At 33.4% G+C, this 24,840-nt stretch overlaps 1 long non-coding RNA gene and 1 other non-coding gene across 2 annotated transcripts; one reads left to right on the top strand and one right to left on the bottom strand.

The window, feature by feature from the left end:
- The first annotated feature begins 487 nt into the window (after positions 1 to 487).
- Positions 488 to 887, top strand: LOC125585318. The gene is made up of 2 exons (XR_007322231.1): positions 488 to 653; positions 734 to 887. It is a non-coding gene; the product is annotated as an uncharacterized LOC125585318 (long non-coding RNA).
- An 8,156-nt stretch (positions 888 to 9,043) lies between these two features.
- Positions 9,044 to 9,150, bottom strand: LOC125586710. The gene has a single exon (XR_007323246.1). It is a non-coding gene; the product is annotated as a small nucleolar RNA R71 (small nucleolar RNA).
- Positions 9,151 to 24,840: the final 15,690 nt, after the last annotated feature.

Raw genomic sequence — 24,840 nt, 5'->3', positions numbered from 1 at the left:
TTTCTATAAGCATCCTCTGTTTTGTTTGCTAACAAATTCTCAGGGTTTTAAGTTTGGTAACACTTTGTTTCGTGGTTGAAATTTTATCAGGCAAATCAAGATAAAAAGAGCATGATTGTTGGTGCTAACCTTTAGAAACAAACAATGGTACCACGAATTGGGTTGTTGTTGATGTCCGAAGTCTCCAAGAATCAGAAAGCTTAGCCTGTCGGAGTTGGTCATGTTGATATTAATGCCAAGGGCGGATTTTAACATAGGTCAGCAAAGTCATTCGACAGCAACTACTACGTTGAGAGAGCAGCACGATGGTAGTAGTGAAAAGACAAGTTTAAGCCAAGGTTGTAAAGAAAACAGTAAAAGCTCGAGGAAGAGACACCAGCAAAGAAATATCACAAGTTTATTAAACTAACCAATCTCACTCTCAGTACGTCAGAGGTAATAACACTACAAGTTCATGTCATTTTTTGTTTTTGTTTGGGTAGGGAGGTTCATAAAATAACACTACACTTTTCTGTACATCAGATACCAGCTATGAATGAGTGTTTTGTGGAGATGGTAGCAGAAAGAGTCATCGTAGAATCTGTAATCAGCGGATGATAGCAAAACGTGGTCTGATTTCAAATAGGCTATATGAAAAAGGATCTATAGCAAAGGTAAACTTTTACAAAACTCACGTCCTACTGATATCTAGAACATGAAGCTTTCATTGAATGTTTTTGTTTTGGTTTCTCAGCCATGGAAAAAAGGATGGCGTTTTCTTCTCTTTCGAATAGAAGCTGTTACTTAGAAAAGATGAAAACTCAAGTGTACATATATATAGATATATTTGACAAAAAAAAGTGTATATAAATATTCCAGAGTACATAAAAAATCACAAGCATTAAATATTACAAGTACATAAAAGTCATATGAATTGAAGAGTAAATGTCATTTGTTTTAAATGGTTAGAAGAAAGTTGATTTGTGTTTTTTTTTTTTTAAAAGAAGAAGAAAATTGATTCAGTTGGAACAATTAAGTGAAAATATTACTTTGCTGGTTATGGATGTCTTTGCTGGTATGATATGATATGGAAGGTCCAAGATCTCGATCTAAACATTTATTTTAAACCAGTGATTCATATATTTTTACTCCCATTCGTCTAAACATTTTTGTTAAACCAGTGATTCATATATATTTTATTATACTTCAAACTAGGATAAGACCTGCGCCTTGCGCAGGGTGAGTTTATTTATATATATATTATCGATAGTTTTTTATATATGTGATCATTTTATTTATATATATATAATATTTTTTGTTGTTATTATATAATTGTTTTCCGATGGATCGGATAAATTTTTATTAAAAATAATGGAACAAAACTATAATTAATACATCATGGGTTGATCGGATTGGACATTAAACAAATTATAATATAAAAACCTTATTTTTTTCATCAAACACATTCTTGAAAAAAGTGAACAGTATTGTTCACAGTTGAATTATTTTGACTTTTATCTTCCATATGGTTTTGAAAGCTTTCAAATCAACCATCGAATTGATACATGTCATTTTAATGTTTTTAGTCGTAAACTTAAGGAAAACTTACATTTTTGTAATTTAAAGTTGTTTTAAAAAATTCAAAATATAACATATAAGAAAAAATCTAACATATAAGGTGTCCTCATTTTTGTATTTTAAAGTCGTTTTAAAAAAAAAATAACATATAAGGTTTCCTCATTTTTGTAATTTAAAGTCATTTTAAAAAATTCAAAATATAACATATAAGAAAAAATCTAATTTTTTATTATATGGTTAATGTGATTGTTTATTTTTTTAATAATATAAAATTAAACAAAAATGAAGAAGGATGCAAAAATTGTTATCAAATCTTTATTATTCATAATCATTAATTGTCATATATATATGTAAATCATATTAGGTAATTTCGTAGCTTTTATTTAGAGAACGAATACACACTTCTTATATTTTAGGTTAATATAATGTTCTCTAGTGGACATTAAACAAATTATGACATAAAAACCTTATTTTTTCCTCGAACACAATTTTGAAAAAGTGAATAGTATTGTTTTCACAGTTGAATTATTTTGACTTTTAACTTACATATGGTTTTGAAAGCTTTCAAATCAACCATCGAAATGATACATGTCATTTTAATGTTTTTAGTCGTATACTTAAGGAAAACTTACATTTTTGTAATTTAAAGTTGTTTTAAAAAATTCAAAATATAACATATAAGAAAAAATCTAACATATAAGGTGTCCTCATTTTTGTATTTTAAAGTCGTTTTTAAAAAAAAATAACATATAAGGTTTCCTCATTTATGTAATTTAAAGTCATTTTAAAAAATTCAAAATATAACATATAAGAAAAAATCTAATTTTTTATTATATGGTTAATGTGATTGTTTATTTTTTTAATAATATAAAATTAAACAAAAATGAAGAAGGATGCAAAAATTGTTATCAAATCTTTATTATTCATAATCATTAATTGTCATATATATGTAAATCATATTAGGTAATTCTGTAGCTTTTATTTAAGGAAAGAATACACACTTCTTATATTTTAGGTTAATATAATGTTCTCTAGTGGACATTAAACAAAATATGACATAAAAACCTTATTTTTTTTCAGCGAACACATTCTTGAACAAACTGAACAGTATTGTTTTCACAGTTGAATTATTTTGACTTTTATCTTCTATATGGTTTTGAAAGCTTTCAAATCAACCATCGAATTGATACATGTCATTTTAATGTTTTTAGTCGTATACTTAAGGAAAACTTACATTTTTGTAATTTAAAGTCTTTTTAAAAAAAATCAAAATATAACATATAAGAAAATTCTAACATATAAGAAAAATATAACATATATGGTGTCCTCATTTTTGTATTTTAAAGTCGTTTAAAAAAATATAACATATAAAGGTTTCCTCATTTTTGTAATTTAAAGTCATTTTAAAAAATTCAAAATATAACATATAAGAAAAAATCTAATTTTTTTATTATATGGTTAATGTGATTGTTTAAGTTTTTTTAATAATATAAATTTAAACAAAAATGAAGAAGGATGCAAAAATTGTTATCAAATCTTTATTATTCATAATCATTAATTCCCGTATATATGTAAATCATATTAGGTAATTCCGTAGCTTTTATTTAAGGAAAGAATACACACTTCATATATTTTAGGTTAATATAATGTTCTTTAGTGTTATATAATTATGGAATAATGTGACACCATTAGATTAAACTATACTTTACATTAGATGCTCTAGAATTCTTTGAAATGAAATTTAGAAGGCACTTAGAGTGCCACCTAGGATTTGGGGTTTTTTTTAATTAATACAAAATTAAGGTTCTAATTTTTCAAATGCTTCTCAATTAATATATAGGGGATAAGCATTGTGAAACACACACAATCTAAACCAGTGGCGGTAGTCCAGTGGCGCTTGAGGAAATATAACCAATAGCTATTGCTTTTGGCTTATTTGAATACCAAGGAAAAAGTCTATCTGTGGACTGTACCTCCATTCGGGGATTAGATCTGTGTCTTTAATAGATCCGGGTTTAACCCTTTTCAGTTTCAAAAAAAAAAAACACACACAATCTAAAGATAGACAATTACACATATGTGTGCACACAAAAAAAGAAGACAATTACACATACCAGCACATAGCTCTCATGACTTGAGTGACTTCTAACAAAACAAACAGATTTAGAAATTGCAGTTAGCAGTCTAGAAGTGGGAAGTCAATGAACTGGAAGTTAGCTACATGTCTTCATAAAAAATCTATTCAGTTTAGCAACAAACTCTCCAAAATCACGTTCTCGAAATGTAATCACAATATCTTATACGACCTTTCTTTAGAAAAAAAAAACAACAACGACAAGCTCAATAGAAACATAATTATATATAACATCTAAAAAACAAGCAAAAACAACTACGAAAGATATATACAAAACAAAACATATGTCTATTTAAATTAGGTTTGGGCATAATATCCGTAACCCGAAATCCGAACCGAACCCGAACCGAAAAATCCGATCCATTTCCGGTCTGAAATGTAAAAAATATCTGAATGGGTCTTGTAAGGTGGTACAAAACATATCCGAACCCGAAGTGTTATTAACCGAACCCGAACGGATAATCCGAAAAACCGAAAAAATCGAAAAATCGAAAAGATATAAAAAAAAAACGATCCGAATGTCTAAAATAATATACAATATAATTATATGAAACATGAATATATACTTCAAATATTCAATTTCATATTTATTTTGATACGTTATCTACCAATAAGTATTTAAAATATAAATAACTACCTTAAATACTTAATTATCTATAAATAAATATATGTATATATATATATATATCTTATGTTTTACTTTTAAATTTTAGATTTTATTTCGGGTATATCCGAACTGATCTAAAATAACCCGAATACGAATGATATATGATTACTTTATGGGTTCTATGATGTGATACAAAACCGATCCGAACCCGATGTGTTATATCTGAACCCGGCCCGTACTTTCAAATTTATTAGAATGGGACCTAGGAGGTGTTATAAAAAAAAACCGAAATACGGAAAATCCGACCTGAACGCTAACGGGTACCCGAACGCCCGGACCTAATTTAAATGATGAAAAATAGATAGTAATAAATTAGTCAAATTGGACAACTTTAACACTCCAAACACGATGAACGTGTATTACAAAAAAAATCATTCAACGTATAGTTTCATACAAACAATTCAATCAAATCTTTAAACCCACCAAAAACTTAACTTAAATATAATAAAAACAATATCCGACGCAAAGTGCTGACCAACCACTATCATTAGTCCGACGAACTTTAAAATCAAAGCTACTGTATCCAAATCAAATATCTAGAATACATCCAGTTTTAGTATTCAAAGAATAAAGACATACAATGTAATAAACAAAAACACATATAGTGTTTGGATTTTAAAAAAACAAACACATTATAAATCACATGAAGAAAAAAAACACTTCAAGATAAATCAAATGAAAATATTTAAACAGAATATACATTACTCATGTTTTAATTTCCATGTTGAAGAAATTGGTCAATCAAATAAGATGATGAGGTTGTAATTTTGTTAATCAAATAAACACAATACTAATATATTAAACTAGTTAAAATGATACAATATAAAAACATTTAGATGATAGAAAATTTTAAGCAAACCACATTAATAAAAAAACCACATTGATAGAACATTTTAAAAACATTTACGTGAAGCGAGTAACATAATACGAAATAATCTGACGACGATAAGGACAGCAATAGTAGAAATCAACCTAGATGGTCTACATAAAATAAACATATCAAAATATTCACACTGCCAAAATTAAAGTAGCCCATTAAATTTTAACATTATATTTTGCTATTGTGCTAAGAGATTTACAATGAAACAAAGCCGCAACAAGGCTAAAACATCTTTGCATATTGGCAAACAACTACTGTGGTAAAGGTAACTATCTCGGTAACTATCTTTATGTCATACTTTTGCTATGCACAGGAGAACATGAGGAATGCATAAAATTTATGAATTGTCATGAATGGTAAACCGACATGTCTGGAGCTCACAAATGATGGAGTAGATTAAACGTTCCTTATGTAACGTCTCTATATTGAAAAAGAAGTGTTATAGAACTAATATGATCTTTATAATGCCACCAAGAAAATGCCACATCAATAATCTGGAAAATCGATGCATTTATTGTTATTACTATAAACAAATGGAAAAGTTTTTGGAGTTGGTTTTACGGTGACTAATAAGTGCCTACACTCATCGACCGCTATTCAGTTTTCATACTTTCCAGTTTCAATGTTTTTTTATTTTGATTAGGTTCACTTTACCTTTTTCGCATTACCTTTTTCGCATTCAATATAACATTTTAGTTCTAATAAGAAATACAGCTTCAAATAATCACCACTTTCACTCCAATAACATGTCGAAAGACAATGATTTCAACATAAAAAATAATTACTCTTATAACATACACAAAAAATTACCCACAACCCGATCCTTCTGAACCCAAAATATTACAAACCACCCGAATATGGGATCAAATTTTTGTTAAAGGAAACAACATGAAGATCATTCAAAGCCTTCACATCATATCAACGCCATAACTCTTTAATATAGAAACAACTATTTAGTTTTAAATATATCTTATCACCTATAATCTCTCTATACTTAGAACTTTCTGGAAGACAAAAATCACGTACACATCTCTTGCAAATGTAAACCTAAACACACAAACTCCAAAATCATACAAAAAATAATAATATAGATAACAAGTAAAGTATATCCCACCCGTAGGGCGGGCCGACCCTAGTATTTATATAAAATAGTGTTTTCTTCTCTCCTAAGATGTCCACATGGGATGACAGGTCACCAATTCGTGCATCCTGCATCTGACACGTGTCTCACATCCAAAACGCAGCTCTTCAACATTTGGGTACGGGACGATCGATCTTCTTCACGGTTTCTGAAACGAAGTGCGTTATGGTTTTGTACGAGTTCTTCACTGCGTTGTTTGCATCTTCAATCCACCGTCTCTCACCTGCCATCATTGTGTGAAGACGGAGTCGTTGCCATGACGTTCGATATTCACTTCACTACCTCTGGTCAATCATGGCGGGATGTTTAGGGTTGCATTTCTATCAACTTAATTTTGCTTCTGCTCCTTACCTCTGTTGCCAAAACTGTAAAGGAATGCTTCTGCGAGGGATCGAGTCTTCTGCATTTTTAGGGGCGAGCAGCAACGGATTAGCGATAGTCCTCCTGATCCAATCAAGCTTTTATCCACTTCCGTCTACAAATGGTTTCTCAGTCCTCCTGATCCAATCAAGCTTACCTTCACTTCATCCTACAAACGGTTTCTCATCTCTCTTAATTTAGATGGATAGGTGAAAACATCAAATCTCATCATTCATATAATGTTTTTGCTCATCAAAAAAAAGAAGCTCTCATTCTGTTTATTGTGTTGTGCTATTGTAAAGAAGGAGACTTTATAAAACGATTTTATATGCAGAAACCATTTGGCGTGTAAGGATATTGAAGAATAGGTAAACTATTAAAGAGGTGACGGAGAAGTTCGTTGAGAGACATGATATATGGTGTTTTTGGCATCTTGTATATATGTTTTCTAATTGGTTTTCAAGTCTTTATCGAGTCTTCCTAGTCTTTTTCGAGTCATTACAGGTCTGGAGTTGCATTGGATGAGAGATAAACCAGTTGGAGGAAAACAAGAGAAAAATAGTGCAATTTGGAGTTTTTCACGCAGAGCAGTCGTGCGGAGCAGTCTAGCGTGCCTATTCTAGCGACAAAGATTTTAAAGGAAGTTTCCAAATATTTTGGGATTTTACCTAAGGCTTCCCCATTTTTCTCCTGCAGCCACCAGAGACCTGCAATATATATTTTCTTATTATTCTAGACATTCTACGTTACTTTTTAGAGAGATTTTGGAGAGAGAAAACTTGTACTCTTGTTAAGGGAGAAGAATTTCTACATCCTTTGGAGAAGATTTCTAAATCCTCTTTGCTTTTTATTATTAATTCAGACATGTTTTCTTCATCTGTTATCTTTGTGATTTCTCTGTCCATGGCTGAGTAATCCACTTGCTTAGTCTAGGGTGTTAGGGTGTTAGATCCGTGAGTTAAACATAGATAAATGAATCCCTTGATTGTCTTCATTCATAACTATTCTTAATGATTGCATTAAACTGGCTGCTTAATGTTAGATCCTAGGTTTAACCTGTTCATTAATCGTATAATAGGTTGCTAGATCTGTTATGAATGAGCATTGCATCCCTAGTCAGTGAGAGTAGATATTAGGGTCTATTGTGAACATATCGGACTTGATCTCTAAAGCTTGCTAGGGCGTCTTGATCCAAACGAGAGTTTAGGCATCAAGACCGACTTGCAAAGGAATCAATACCACGAGAGTGGGTTGATTCAACCTGAGTGATCCGAGTTGTGGACTTGCTCTTAATTGAACTTGAATAATTGTTTGGCTCACACTTGCTTAACACCCGATCAAACCACCCTAGGCTAGCATTCTTAATCATCTGAAAAACCTTAAATCAATCTCTTACTTGCTTGTTACGAAATCAACTTTAAAACCCCATATTGTTTTAGCTTGATATTGATCCTATAGAAATAAAGTGTAATCATTGGTTTCTGTGGATTTGATCCTAAAGTGCTACATCGACATACCATTCGATTGTGGTAGTGTGCACATTAGGTTAATTGGTGTGCGTAAACACGTAATATCAATTTGGCGCCGTTGCCGGGGATCATATTTTTACCTTTATTTTTTTCGGTTATTTATTTAGTCTAAGACCTCTAACTTGCTCTATCCTTTTTGTTGCAGCTAATTTTTCGGGTGCATGACCAGTAGACATACTCGGAGAAACGCACAAGGAGAGTTACATTTACCAACCAGGAGCTAGCAAGGTTAGAAAGAACAAATCGTCAACAGCCAAGGCAAACCGACACCACTATGGGTGATCAAGCCAATCAGGATGATCTTATTGCTGCAATGGCATTCATGCAGCAGCAGATGCAACAGTTGCAGCAGACCATTCAAGCGCAGGAACAAGCTGCTCAGCAGCATCAGGAACAACAAGCACAGACTGTTCCGATCGGGAAGAGAAACCTTCCGCGTAACATCCCTACTACACGCTCTGCCATTGTTCCTCCACTCTGCCTCAGACAGGACTTCGAGATCAAGCCTGCTTTGATCGGTCTAGTACGGAGAAAGGTGTTCTCTGGTCTCTCTACAGAAATTCCAATGGAGCATATTGAGAGCTTCGAAAAAGTCTGCAGTTTCACTCACGCGAATGGCGTACCACCAGATTACATCAAGTGCATGCTATTCCCATTCTCTCTTGATGAAAAAGCTGCACGGTGGTTGAACTCCCTCCCTACCGGCTCTCTCACTTCATGGGAACAGGTCCGATTAGCGTTTCTCAACCATTTCTACTCTAAGGTGAGAACAGCTGCATTGAGGAACAAGATCACCTCTTTCAGACAATTCACTGATGAGCCTTTCTGCGACGCATGAGAGTGCTTCAATGACTACTGCAGAGAATGCCCTCACCATGGATTTGATGATGATTACCTCTTGGGAATTTTCTATGATGGAGTTGACTGGGAATTTCAGAGTGCTATGAACTCTACCAGCAATGGAGACTTCATGACTCAGACCACTGATGGAGCGTTTGAGCTGATTGAGAACATGGCTGCTACCTCAGCCAATAAGAACGAGGAGAGCGATTGCTCCAAGAAAGGGAACAGTTTCGACACCCAGAAGATAGATGAGCTGACTGCAAAGGTTGATCAGCTACTGAAAAATAACCAAGGGCACGTCTTCAGCATGGAGCAAGCTATGGCCGGGAAGATTCAGAACCAGAACCAACGACAACCGCAGAGCAATCGGAAAGCTGTTCCAGCTGCCGAGAATAGTCAACCAGATGAGCTGAAGGGTCTGGGTATGATGATGCAACAGCTGTTGCAGGGTATGCAGATTCAGGGCAAGGCATTGAATCAGGTTTCTACAAACATCAACACCAGGATGGACAACATGTTCACCGAGTTGAATACAAAGTATGATACTGTGAGCAACCACATAAAGAGGATTGGTGTTCAACTTGCTTAAACAGCTGAGAGTGTTAAGAGGCAGCAAGGTATGCTTCCTGGAAAGAGTGCAATGAATCCTAGGGTTGAGCACTGTAATGCAACAATGCTGAGATGTGAGAAAGCTGGGAGAAAAGAACCAGAGCAACTATCTGCTGAGACTGCTCTAGGCACAAAAGAGAGAACAGAGCAGTCAGCTAGCTCTGAAGTGACTGCTCCCGACGAACCTATTGAGATTCCACCAGTGCGAGTCTATGTTCCTAAGGTTCCATATCCAATTCTACCTAAACATCTGATGGATCCTATTTGTGCAGAGCAGCTGGCTGGGTTTAGGAAGATGGTAAGAAGGCTTCCTCAAAATATCTCATTTGAACATGCTTGGGAGATTAGGCCATTGCACATGTTCTTCAAAAATTGCAGAGAATCTCAGGAGGAAATCAAGGCACTATTTACTGAAGCACTGACACCATCGCTGAAGGTATTGCCTAAGGTTGATGACCCTGGAAAGTTTGTTTTTCCTTGTTCCATTGCTGGAGTGGAATTCAAGGAAGCTCTTTGTGATTCTGGGTCTAGTGTGAACCTTGTCTCAAGGGCGATTGTAGATGAGCTGAACATTGTGGACATTGAGCCTTCTCAGGTGACTCTGGCTTTTGCAAACTCTTCCATGACAGTCCCTTATGGCACAATTCGCAACCTTCCTGTCCAAGTTGGGAACTGTACTCTCCATACCGAATTTCAGGTCATTGAGATGAGCAAGGATCATGAGATGCCGTTAATCTTTGGAAGGTCATTTATGGCTACAGTAGGAGCAGTCGTCGACATGCCTAATAAGAGAGTCTCCTTCTCCAACATCAACAAGAAGGTTTTCTACAAGGTTGTCCCAACCATATCACAAATCCGCTACGCCTCTTGCATCTCAGTGGTTAGTGGAGAACAGCTGGAAATTGTTCCTAAGAAGGAACTTGGTAAAAAGAGCGAGATCAAAGTAGTCTTGGATGGAGATCCTCACACTGATACAAAGAAACTCAGTAGGAATTCAAAGGTGAAAGAAAAAGTCCAGAAGAAAAGGATCAAGGGTGACCCTATGATGACTTTGATACCGCGGAAGTGTGATGAGAAATCCATTGAGTATGAGGTAAAGTGCAAGGGTACCTCTAAATCTTTCTCTAAAGTCCGAGTAATTCTCACACATGAGCTGAGAGAGAAAGGAGAAGCTGTTGTGAAGGGGTTGTTGTGCAGAGTTTTGAAGTTGAACATGTCTGATTGTGGAGCTTGTTTTGGAACAAGCCCTCATGATCAAGCCGACTGATCACTGTCACCAAATCAAGCTAGTGACTTAAACCAAGCGCTTGGTGGGAGGCAACCCACTGGTAAGTGTAAATATAAGCTGGTTTTGTTTTTGTTTGCTTATTTTTCGTTTTAGTTTATTGAGTCTCAGGTCAAAAAGCAGAAAAAAATCAAGATACTTAAAAATTCTGGGTTGCTGAAGGAGCAACTGCTCCAAGCGGAGATCTTGTGATGGAACACCCAGAATTTTCGTGGAGCGACCGCTCCACTCAGGTAAGTATCTCACAAAAAAAAGAAATATTTATTCTTGTTTTCACCTTCTCTCTGATTTATTTTCACACCACAGACGTTGTGAAGTAAGTCTGGGGGAGGGTTTTTGTCGTTTACTAACTCGTTTCTTTCTTTTGTTTTTCTTTTGAGTTAGTTTGAGTCAGTTTTTATGGCCGAGTCAGTCAAAACTTTGTGGGAATTAGGACCTTATTCCTTGTTGATCACTAACCACCTCATGCTTTAGTTATCTTATTCAGTGACCTTAGCGGTGGCGAAAGACACACATGTGGACCTGGAATACCCTGACATATCTCACTTGATTCTCCAGAATTCTCAGCCGATCAGGTTACACTGGGTAGACTTAACTCCACCTAACTTGAACCTAATCTTGACTGAAATTCTTCTTGTTATGGGCATTAGATCAGGGAAACGACAACACACTCATGACTTCTTATCCTTTTTATCCATCTTGATGATCCTGAGTGGCTAGCTCATCTTTACCTAGTTCCCACCCTACACCTTAGCCTTTATTCCACCTTCATGCATTTGTTTTACAGTGTCATATGTGCAGATATGTGCAAAAATTCGGAGAGGAAAGGATCGACGCAGCCTCTTACTCGTTACTGCTGCAGAAATTCAGTCAGAAAGGAGAACAAGCAGACTAAGGGAGCAACTGCTCCATAACCAATGAACTGCGCAAGAGCAGGGGTGGAGAATCATAACCACCAGTGGCACTCAGAAACATCATGTATTACCTCCTTCTTCGTAACATCACCATATCAGTCTTCAAAAAAAAAAAGAAAAAAAAATGAAAATGAGGTGATGGAGAAGAGGAAGAAATCAAAGAAACATGAGCCACTGGGAAGGTCAAGCAAAAGAGTGGGTACCAAGTTGAAAGATTGGAGAGCAGTCAGATGATATGAGCAGCCAGATGGCTGATCCAAAACGGAGCAGTCGTTCTAGAGGAAGCGAAAACGAGTAGAGGTTATGGACATCAATGGATCTATCCTCTTTTGCCATTTTGTGCGATATCCTGTATCCTCTACAATGAAATGGTTGCCCCTAAACACTTTTAACACCACCATTAAATAGCATGTTTAACGCCTAGCCCGTCTACCCTGAATAGTGCCTGTGATGAGAAGCTCACACTACTCTTAAATGAGTGTAGGGAGTTTTGTCTCGATAGTGTTGCTTTTTCAGGTTCGAGATGTAGAGTATGGAGCCGATTTTTGAACAGCAGTCAGTGGGTTTCCGGTAAGGGTGTGTTGTCCTAGTTTTACTGCTTGTATGGTTCAGAGATTCGTGGTTAAAGTATGGTTGCTGAGAATAGGAGAGTTCCCACACTTTCAAACCTTTCTCCCTGTTCTTGATACTTGACATTGTTTGAAGACAAACAAGGATCTAAGTCTGGAGAAATTGATATATGGTGTTTTTGGCATCTTGTATATATGTTTTCTAATTGGTTTTCAACTCTTTATCGAGTCTTCCTAGTCTTTTTCGAGTAATTACAGGTCTGGAGTTGCATTGGATGAGAGATGATCTAGTTGGAGGAAAAGAAGAGAAAAATAGTGCAATTTGGAGTTTTTCACGCAAAGCAGTCGTGCGGAGCAGTCTGGCGTGCCTGTTCCAGCGACAGAGATTTTTAAGGAAGTTTCCAAATATTTCGGGATTTTACCTAGGGCTTCCCCCTTTTTCTCCTGCAGCCGCCAGAGACCTGCAATATTTTTTTTTCTTATTATTCTAGACATTCTATGTTACTTTTTAGAGAGATTTTGGAGAGAGAAAACTTGTACTCTTGTTAAGGGAGAAGAATCTCTACATCATTTGGAGAAGATTTCTAAACCCTCTTTGCTTTTTATTATTAATTCAGACATGTTTTCTTCACCTGTTATCTCTGTGATTTCTCTGTCCATGGCTGAGTAACCACTTGCTTAGTCTAGGGTGTTAGGGTGTTAGATCTGTGAGTTAAACATAGATAAGTGAATCCCTTGATTGTCTTCATTCATAACTATCCTTAATGCTTGCATTAAACTGGCCGCTTAATGTTAGATCCTAGGTTTAACCTGTTCATTAACCGTGTAAAAGGTTGCTAGATCTGTTATGAATGAGCATTGCATCCCTAGTCAGTGAGAGTAGATATTAGGGTGTATTGTGAACATATCGGACTTGATCTCTAAAGCTTGCTAGGGCGTCTTGATCAAAACGAGAGTTTAGGCATCAAGACCGACTTGCAAAAGAATCAATACCACGAGAGTGGGTTGATTCAACCTGAGTGATCCGAGTTCTGGACTTACTCTTAATTGAACTTGAATAATTGATATCTTGTATATTTCCATTATCTTATCCATTCATCCATGTGCATTTTGATCATATAGACTAGGATTTAGCCATGTTTAGGTTGCATTTTGCATACATAAGTCTTTATCAGGTATTGGAGTACCACATGGAGTTCTCGGAGACATTTGGGTGTGTTTGGAGCTCGAAAGAGGTGTAAAGATGATCATTGGACGAGCAGAGCGTTGGGAGCGACTTCCCGGAGCGACACCAGCAAGTCGCTCTGACCTGCCTTTTCAGAGCGACCTTACCAGAGCGATGCGGAGAAGTCGCTCGCCATTTCATCCCGGTGGAAGCCGAAAACTGACCCGGAGCGACCTATCAGAGCGACCACTCCAGGTCGCTCCCGAAGCCCAGAGCGACTTGGCCAGAGTGACACCCCGAGGTCGCTCGCATTTCTATCGCATGACGACAACACAATGGAGCCAGAGCGACCTCTCGCAGCGACACAGCGAGGTCGCTCCCGAAGCATGGAGCGACTACTCGGAGCGACGAGCGGAGGTCGCTCGCATTTTCATCACTCGGGAACGCGAGAACGAGTCCGGAGCGACCTCTCGCAGCGACACAGCGAGGTCGCTCCCGAAGTGTGGAGCGACCTCTCGCAGCGACACAGCGAGGTCGCTCCCGAAGTGTGGAGCGACTACTCGGAGCGACGAGCGGAGGTCGCTCCGCGTCTTATTTCTGCTCGAACTTATGATTTCTCAAGGGTCTTTTGGTCATTTCATGATGCACGTTTTTATTTTCTAAACCTATGTTTTAATACTCTGTAAGCCACCAGGAGGCAGATCTATCTTTGTTCTGAAGAAAACCACCAAAAACCTTGAAAAAGGGGATCTCTTTGATTCATTGATCACATGTTCTACTGTTGATTTCTATTCTATTATCTGTATTTTCTCTGAATGATTAATCTGAAATCCAATATGGGTTTAAGAGGAATCATGGAGATTAGTGAGTAATCACCTTTTGAATTCATGGGTTAGGGAGATTAAGGGTGATTAGGTTAGTTCTAGGATGTTTTAGTGTAGATCATTCTTGTTCCTTGCTAGTAGAGTATTCTTAATGCATCTTCTGAGTTGGCCACTCAAAAGTTGATCAATAGGCATTTCCCACCCGAAAGGTGTTTGATGAAATGCCTGAGTCAACTCTCCTAGGCTTTTAGTATACTTTACCAAAGACATTTGTTGTTAAAGATGCTAAGATAGCTAATAGACTTGTTAGTAATGATTGCTTTCATATTATTCAACCAAAGACATTTGATGTTTGAGATATGTTAGCAAATGAGTATTCATCTAGACATAGAGCTTGCTTAGAATTGTGTCTAGGCTTAAGGTTGATAGTTTGATTGATCATTTGCCATCCTTAGTTCGATACTTGATCACCCAAGGTCTAATCCCTATGCCCATGAGTTCTCTTTTCCCTTAGTCAAGAAAGTATCATTCTGTTATTGCTTTCTAGTTTTAGTCATAGCTTAAAACCCATCTAAATCATTGGTTGCACTTAGATTAAGTGAGTACTTGCATTCTCAGTGCTTTGATATCCCTCAGAACTGGTTCGACAATCACTATACTACAACATTTGTCTTAGGAGCCTTGAAAACTCCTAACATCAATAATTGTTTGGCTCACACTTGTTTAACACCCGATCAAACCACCCTAGGCTAGCATTCTTAATCATCTGAAAAACCTTAAATCAATCTCTTACTTGCTTGTTACGAAATCAACTTTAAAACCCCCCATATTGTTTTAGCTTGATATTGATCCTATAGAAATAAAGTGTAATCATTGGTCTCTGTGGATTCGATCCTAAAGTGATACATCGACATACCATTCGATTGTGGTAGTGTGCACATTAGGCTAATTGGTGTGCGTAAATACGTAATATCAAGACACAGTAACATTAAATTTCTGCAAGGCTATGGCTTGACTGAGACAGAAGCTATAGTTGCTTCTATGTTTACTAAAGAGGAGACTGAGAGGTACAGATCCTCTGGTTTGCTTGCTCCAAATGTGGAGGATAAGATTGTGGATCCGGATACGGGTCGGGTCTTCGGGGTGCATCGAACCGGGGAGCTCTGGCTCCGGAGTCCTACCGTGATGAAAGGTGATTGATTCTTTTCGGAAAGGTGTTTTTGTTTTTGTTTTTGGTATGAAACTGTTTTGAGTTGTTTTTAAAAGGTTATTTCAAGAACGAGGAAGCTACTGCATCTACTATTGATTCAGAAGGATAGTTGAAGACTGGAGATTTGTGTTACATTGACGGTGAAGGTTTTGTCTTTGTTGTTGATAGATTAAAGGAGCTTATCAAATGCAATGGTTATCAGGTAATAAACAAAAATCTTTCTTAATGTGTGGATCATCTCTTGTAAAGTTGGTGGGTTTTGGTAATGGTTTAAAATGTTTGTTAGGTTGCTCCAGAGCTTGAAGTATTGTTGCTTGCTCATCCAGAGATTGCTGATGCAGCAGTAATACCGTAAGGACTTTTTCTTTTAACATGATCCATCACTTCCACGACTAATAATAAAGATTTGATAACAATTTATATCTCATCAATCATTTTTGTTTAATTTTATATTATTAAAATAAATTAAAAAATCAAATTAGTTATAAAATTAAAATATAGATTTTTCGTAGATGTTATATTTTGAATATAAAAAAAAAGACAAAATTATTAAAACTGTTAAAATTATTATGTTAAAAATTAATAATCAATGATTTAACATCCCCTATATATTAATAAATAAACATTTAAAAATTTTAGAACATGTAGTTTGTACTAATTAAAAAAAATGTCATGCTGAGTTGTCACGTAATTGGAATGTTAATTTGTTTACGTGGCGGCTTGAAAATCAATTGAGAATTTTGTTACTCCAAAATTAAATTTCTAGGGAATGTTATATATTATATAGTATGTCCATTATGGACCATTAATTTATCAACTTGAAATTTATTATATATTATTTTCTTAAATAAAACCTACGAAATTACCTAATGTGATTATGATATATACATAGTAATTAATGATTTTAAATAATGAAGATTTGCTAATAATATGTATACTTTCTATCACTTTTGTTTAATTATTTATTATTAAAATAAATTACACAATTACATTAATCATATATTAAAATTTTAGATTTTTTTGTATATATTGTATTTTAAATTTTTCAAAATGAGTATAAATTACTAAAACTGTTAAAAGTCTCACATAAACTTTTGTGATCAATGTTTTTCTATAATAAGATACAATGATAAAAAATCATATAAATAAATAGTTTTATTTTAATAGGTGTTTATATTAATATACATATATATACTTCATATCGTTTAAATTTAATTATATATCATATACGATAGATAAGATTGATTGTTTTGATTTATTTATCCTAAAATGATTGCGAATAAACAAGAGCGGTCATTTGATTTATATGTGCAAGCCAATTTATTACATAATAGTAACTGATTTCTTAGTTATTTAATATATAATTATTATTTATTATTTTATAATATGCAGAAAAATATAAAATAAGTAATAAATATAAAATATTTATTCTGCACAAGTCGTGAATCTTAACCTAAGTATGTATCTCTTTAATAATTTTGAATCTTAAACATTTTCTAAATCCCAGACCAAAATAAAAGAAAGAAATGAGAATAAAGTCAAACATCAATATTTATAGAGCAATAACCAAAATGACACAAAAAGGAGAAAAATATTGAAGATAGATAGGATTGGTACGTGAACGTAAACTTCTCATAACCATAATTAACTTTTAAATTTCTAAATCATGATATAAAACCGAGCTGACATAGTTTCATTGTAACTAAATTGTAGGAATGAGATTCTTCGGCCTAAACGTTAGGTTTTTATGCGATAAATAATTTTTTGACCTAAAATAATTTTAAAAATGGGATCAGTTCATTATTAAACAAATTATGTAATTAACAAAAAAAAATCTAAAAAATTGTTTGCCAAAAATATTAATTTGATCAATAATATAAATTTTATTTTTCTATACGATATTTTTTAAACAATTTTCAAATAAATTTATCATGCGTCTTGTGCAGGTCTTATCCTAGTTAATCATGAAAAGAGAGTGCGCATGAGGAGGGGCACTAAGGCTACAAATTATGTAATAGTTAGGGTTTTAGGGTTATGCACATTTGATTTGAGCTATATGAATTGTTATGCACATTTGATTTGAGCTATATGTATTGATCACACATGATCTGTGCACTCTGATATCTATCCTATCTTTGCGTATATATATTTTTTGTACAACATCTTTATATTTCATAATTTCATTGAATAGACTTGTGGGTTGCATTTGATAGTGTTTGTTTGACTTAACTTTTAGTCACACTAAGATCGTTTATAACAAAGAACTAGGATATCTAGAGTTATATTTTTTATTTACTGATAAGAGTTTTCTTTTAAGTTTTGTATTCATCACACACTTTTTCATTAATAATATATTAAATATTAGATTATGACCAAAAAATATATATTAGATATTAAATATATAATTCTCAAAATTTTGTTACACTAATCATAACCAAAATTTACCAAATGATATTCAACTTTGACATACAAAATTTACCAAATGACATTCAACGTACATAATACATATAGTATACCTAAAATCATTTTATCCATATGTTACTTCTCTTTACATTTTCAATGAACCCATCATCTAACATGCTGTTATGAACAATGCATCATCATCGAAAAAACTCATATAGTATAATACTGCTAGGTAAGACTAATTGGACTTTGGACTTTTTATCCATCAAAATTTTAATATAGGTGATGTAACTAATAACTGATGCTAACAAATTGGTTTAACTAATCCATTTTCCATATTTTTAGTAAAGCTAAATTGTCAAATAATTAGAGCAACTAAACCAAATCAGTTAATTATGAATCTATTATTATAAAATAGTGTTTGCTTCAGTGTTTGCTTCACTCTCATAAAGCCACATAGGATGCCAGCTAGATAAGTCGATGTCTCTCATCGTGACACGTGTCACCGTTTCATTAAGACGTGAATCATGATGTTTCGCCCTCTAACCCTAGCTCTGCCCGATCGAAGAATTTAAGATCGTCTCCTCTCTTCGTGCGGCGGCGACGCGAGACGTCTGAGCTTCCTCACGCTATCTGAAACAGCGAGCTGTGAATTCGTGTTTAATCCCATTAAACTCATCCCCATGATGTCATCTTCAATGCGTCGTTTAGATCTGAGAGTCGGTTTGTGTTGGGTATAAATATACGTGAGTATTCCTCTTCTCTACGACCAAGGTCTATCAGATGATTACCGCTACAGCTCAAGCCCTGTCGCCATAGCCGCAGAATCCTCTCAACACCATCTTAACCTCTTGGTCCCTGCCTCTTGAGTCGCCACTACAACCGTCGTGACCGCGAGAAATATTAATACCGCGTCAGTTGACCTTTCTTCGGTTTACACTGCGGCAGGGGCTCCGATCAACTCTTTTATCACCGCCGGTATATCCTTCTTTGCATCTCCTTGGTCTTAAGATTGAAATCAAATGTTATATTTTTAAAACGTTTGTTATTACTCTTATAATTAACAGTTTGTTATTACTCTTATATTATCAGAGGATTACGAGTACCAAAAATTATTATTTCGCTGGCTTTGTTGTTGTCGGACAATATGGTAACTTTCGTACCTAGTTAGGGTTTGTGAGAGTACTGATTAACATGCACATTGTTGCTTTTTTGGAGATGGCGAATAAAGTAGAAGCATCAACGAACATCTGGAGGAGAAGAGCTCATTCAAGGCATTTGATTTCACGCTATAGATCCACTGGTGCAAGACCCCCTTGGGGCGATGATAGTGAAAGAGATGATGAATCAAACGGTAACACTTTTGATTGATCTTAGAAGAGAAGCAGTTTGCAGCTGAAGAGAGCTCAAGATAGACAGATCATAATCCCTAAAAGGTAACACTTTTAAAATCCCAGTCTAATTTTTTGATTTTTGGTTTTCTTGAACATTGGGAGGTACTAAAGGAGATTATTTAACAAGTAGTGAAAAAGAAAGCTCCTTTGATTATGGTATATACTCGCTGGGTGAAATGTTTTTTCGGATTGTGGATAATGGGGTTATTTTTTGTAATATTCTAGGCTCTATTGTTGTGGCACAAAGCTCAGCCGGTGTTTCATCTGTTAGATCTGTTCCCTGAACAAGCGTTAAAAAGAAACCAGATGTTGTTCCAGCAAGGCAAACCACCAGTATTTCACCACCAGATGATTCTGATGACGACGATCTTGATGGAGACACAGAAACAGCTGATAATGGAGATCCTACCGACGTTAAGCGTGCTAGGAGGTACAATTCTTGAGAACTTTTGTATCTTGGATCTTCTTCTTTTTTTCTGATAACCACTCCATATATAGAGATACATCCAACTTGTAAGTCTTACCGGGAAATGTTTGTGGCAGGGAGTTTCTACTTTCTTTAAAGAGAAAGTAACAACTGAAATCTAGAAGAAGAATGTTTCAGTTAGTTTTATGTTACTCTTAGAAAAATCTTTTTGAAAGTGGAAAGATGGTCGTTAAGTCTAAAGCCGAGTCCAATTTATAAATTCTTTGTAATATTTTGAAATTGGTTGGCTAGGATGCTCTCAAACCGAGAATCAGCTAGGCGCTCCAGGAGAAGAAAGCAATAACAAATGAATGAATCAGAATCATATGCATCAACATTTCTCGATATCTTTCTTGCTATTCAGAAGCGTTCCATTGGTTTATAGGAAATGTTTTCATGTTTGGTAGGTAAACCAATTAAGAGCTGAGCATTCTACTCTACTTGGTCGTCTTGGTGACATGAATCAGAAGTATGATGCAGCTGCTGCTGTCGACAACAGAATTCTAAGAGCTGACATCGAAACTCGAGAACAAAAGTACATATTGCTGTGACTCATAAGTTTTTCAAAGATTTTACAACACCCAAAAATATGATTCTCTATCTAATGTTAATGTTTTAACTAAGTTTTATTGCATTGATACAATTTTGTGCATGTTAAGATGGCAGAAGAAACAGTGAAAAGAGTGACGGGAGTGAACCCTTTGCAGTGGGCAAGACCAAACATGGGCATGCCAGTGAACAACACACCGAGAATCCTAAGTACTACTGGTACCGGTTTATCACCAAACAGAGAGTAGAGGTGAACCGTGAAGGCTTGCAGAATCGGTTTGCTACTAATCCGAAGAACATGTACGAAACCATTGGAATCACAAGCATTAACCACAAGATTGAGTCATCGACTTTGTAGTTTTTGAAACTCTTATCTTGCTCTTCTTTTTTTATTTACTGTGCGAATCCACAATGGTGTTATATGTAAGGATGATGATGATGATATACCCATTTATATATGTTTGGAAATAATTGGATGAATGTTAACTTTACCTACCTGCCTGGTAGTCAAAAGCGGTAAGGTTTCTAACGCAACCAACATTGAAAATGTCAACACAAAAACAGAGTTGTACACATTTACACCAGCCTAAACAAAAAGAAAAATACAAAACAAAAATGGAAGTCGCAGTGGCAGTGGCAGAGTTCAGCAGATTACCTAACCAGGACAAATGTGACATCATAATAGAGAGCGAGAAAGTGAATGGATGCACCGAATGAGAAAATATGAGAAACAAAGTCCATATGTCGATCAAATATTGTATCCACTCTTTTATTAGTTCTCAATCTTAGATTTTGACCCATATCCTTTATTATAGTTTAAAAATTGTATCAACTCCTTTTGGCAAATGGTCAATTTAGCCCCCACACGATGCTCTCTTTCTCATATCAATTTAGATGAAAAATTAATTTATCTACTAGGTTTTTAATGATAATAATAAGATTTTTAACGTTAAAACCCCTCAACTAAGTTTGTTTTCGGTAAAAACCCTCAAACTAAGTATTTAATGAAAAAACCCTCAAACTAACGTTATTTAAAGAATTAAACTCTAGCAGGTCATAATTACCATTTCTACCGGTAAATTTTTAATTTAGGGGTTTCTACATTAAGTAAACATAGTTGAGGGGTTTTACCATTAAATATATTTAAAAAAAAATCAAAATTTTATAATATTATTTAAAAATTAGTAACTTTTTTTTGACAACATAAGCGGGAACTAAGTAACTGGACCGCGCGATTCAGAAAGCCAAACCGAAAGTATTGAATCGACATATAATATAGCTGAAGGAGAACTCCTCGCACCACTTGCAAGCTTGTCCGCCGTAGTATTTTGTGCTCTTGGAATATGTCTGATCTGGAAGTTAGGAAAAAAAGTCTTACTGCGTCTAAATTCTTTATATAATTTTTGTTATATTTTCTCGGTTTTTACATTTTTAATTTATACATATATAATGTTGATTTTAAAACACATCAAACTCATATATTTACAAAAAAAAATTAAAAATGCTAATTTTGAAAATTTAAGTTACTAATTTTTAGATAATATTTTAAAATTGATTTTTTTAATGGTAAAACCTCTCAACTATGTTTAATTAATGTAGAAACCCCTCAACTAAAAATTTACCGGTAGTATTGGTAATTATGACCTGTTAGGGTTTACTTTCATTAAATAAAGCTAGTTTGGGGGCTTTTACATTATATACTTAGTTTAGGGGTTTTTACCCAAAACAAACATAGTCGAGGGGTTTTAACGTTAAAAATCCATATAATACAATTATTTTATTTTGAATTTTGGTAGATTATAAAACAATTAATTCCTCCATCTTTTTGAGGAAACAACTATCCATTTGACTTATTATATTTAAACAACTATTAATTTTAAGACATTAGTTTCAGATTTGGTGTTAATTAATAACTATTTTAAGAGATAGTAATACATAAAAGATTAAAAAATCAAAAATAATTGTTAGGAAAAATATAATAAAATACAGAAATAAAAAAATAAATATTTTTTATATAAAAGAGTTATGTTAAGTTATTCTAATTAAATAAATTTAGAATGTATTTTAAATATTTATGTCAAGGATTCTAAAAAAAACTATAAACATAGATCCACAACTGTGTAATAATAAAATATATAGTTTTATAGTCGAATAAGAGATACGCGATATAAAATAATGTAATTGAATAAATAAAACTAGATAACTTCAAATTAAACAAATAAATCAACAATACTACACCATCAAAATTAAAACAAAACAAAATTTCAAATAAAAAATCTTATTAATCGTAAGGAAAATTTTAGTTAATTATAATAACAATAAAACTGAATAAAGAATAACAATCAATTAAATAATGATTCATACTAATATTGAACAAAAAATTTTAAAATAAAAACAAATGTTAAACAAAAATAAAAAATATTTACTCTAACTATTTATATTATTTTTAAATTATCATCCCAGTTTCCCATTACTTAGCCAGAAAGATATGTGTCCATAAAATAGGGGTTAAGTGGAACGGAATTGACTGGGTGGTAGAGTTGTATCCCGTAGGACGGGCCGGCCCTAGTTTTCTATATTGTAATGAATAATATTATAGTCTATCATGTATGTAATCATATGTTATTTTTAATCCAATACAATCAATATATTGTTACTAAAAATAATAATCGCAGCAAAATATGGTTAATATTTATATTGTGTTGTTCTCTTTGTTTTTTCCCTATTAATGACTAATAAAAATAAAACTAATCAAATAAAAATCCTAACAAATCAATCTATCAGTAGCATATAAAGCTAGAAACCATTTCAAATTCAAGAATTAGAGTATGAATATTTAAATTTTGATTTTGACACAAATTTACTAAAACAAATTCATCCTAATATTTATATAAGAAACAAATAAGATTTACCAAAAAGAAAAAACAAATAAGTAACCAAACTACAAGCAACACATTCTAAATCGGACACAAATTTAATAAAAAGGTACACACTTCTAACATTATTTTATAAAACATAATCTCGCGTTTTACCGCGGATCATAATCTAGTTATCATCTAAAAAAAGTTTGACGATAATTTCATTTGATAAAATATCAATAAGTAATAAGTATGTGTACTACAGTGGTTATTAAAATATGGATTTTGTATATATTGATAACATATGTATAACGTTTGATTTAAAAATATTCAATACATACATATTAGGGCAAATCTTCAAAAATAGCTATTTTAAAGTTTTTGTCACAAAATAGCATTCAAAAAATAAAATGACCAAAATAGATACTTTTATTTTGAAATTTTAAATATTTATTTTCTATTTTTTAAAAAATTTGAAACTCTATCCCCAAAACTCCACCCCATAACTTTAAACTCTAAATCTAGATTAGTTAATTCTTGGATATAAGTACATATTTACTCTTTAATAAAACTTATTTTGGTCATTTTCCTACTTCAAGTTTATTTTTGTGAAAATAAACTAAAAAATGCTATTTAAGAAAAAATTTCATTAAAAAAACCACGTAAAGCTCCAACATATATAATATATTATACGCAGCGACTTCTAAACACAACCATTAAAATAAAATGTAATAAATTTAATCTACATAATCCCTCCACGCCTAAAGATTCTTAACAACTATAAGCATTCTAATACATTTCTGTTGCAAATGCTAACACAAAACACATGCAATCAAAATACACAATAAAATTGTCATACAAATCACACGTAAGTTATATTATGTGCGAACCGCAGATCGATCCTAGAACGTTTATAGTTGGTTCAACCATGAAACAGTCAAATAGTCCGATTGGATCCATGCTAACTAGGTAAAGTGTACTGTTTTACATAATTAAAAATAGATTTCAAAGAGAGTAAGAAATAAAATAAATATTAAAAATATAAAAAACATAAAAAACTTATATGTTAAATTTCAACCGCAATTCTGAATAATACCAGTATTAAAAAATGTAAAATAATAACATAATAAAAATATTTTTAGTTAGATAAACATATATTTTAAATAAAAATAACAAAACTAAATAGTAAATAAATTTTGAAATTATTTATACAATATTAAAATAAATAAACATATATTTTTATAGCATAATTATTATTTTAAGAGAAATTAAAATATTTTTTATTTATAAATTATTAGTTATATTTAAAATTGTTAACATAATGAAAAGTTATTAGTTATATTTAAAATTGTAAATACTTTTAAAATATATTAGAAATATGCATCGATGTAAGAAAAGTAAAATATAGTTTCATTTATACAATTTCAATAAACCTATTAAAAAAATTAGTCAACAAAAAAGGGAAGTTGAATATTAACACAAA

Source organism: Brassica napus, chromosome C4, assembly GCF_020379485.1.
Source record: "Brassica napus cultivar Da-Ae chromosome C4, Da-Ae, whole genome shotgun sequence".
NCBI classification, from domain to species: domain Eukaryota; kingdom Viridiplantae; phylum Streptophyta; class Magnoliopsida; order Brassicales; family Brassicaceae; genus Brassica; species Brassica napus.
The sequence above is the reverse complement of the archived record's forward strand: the minus strand, read 5'-3'. Positions and strand labels throughout refer to the sequence as shown.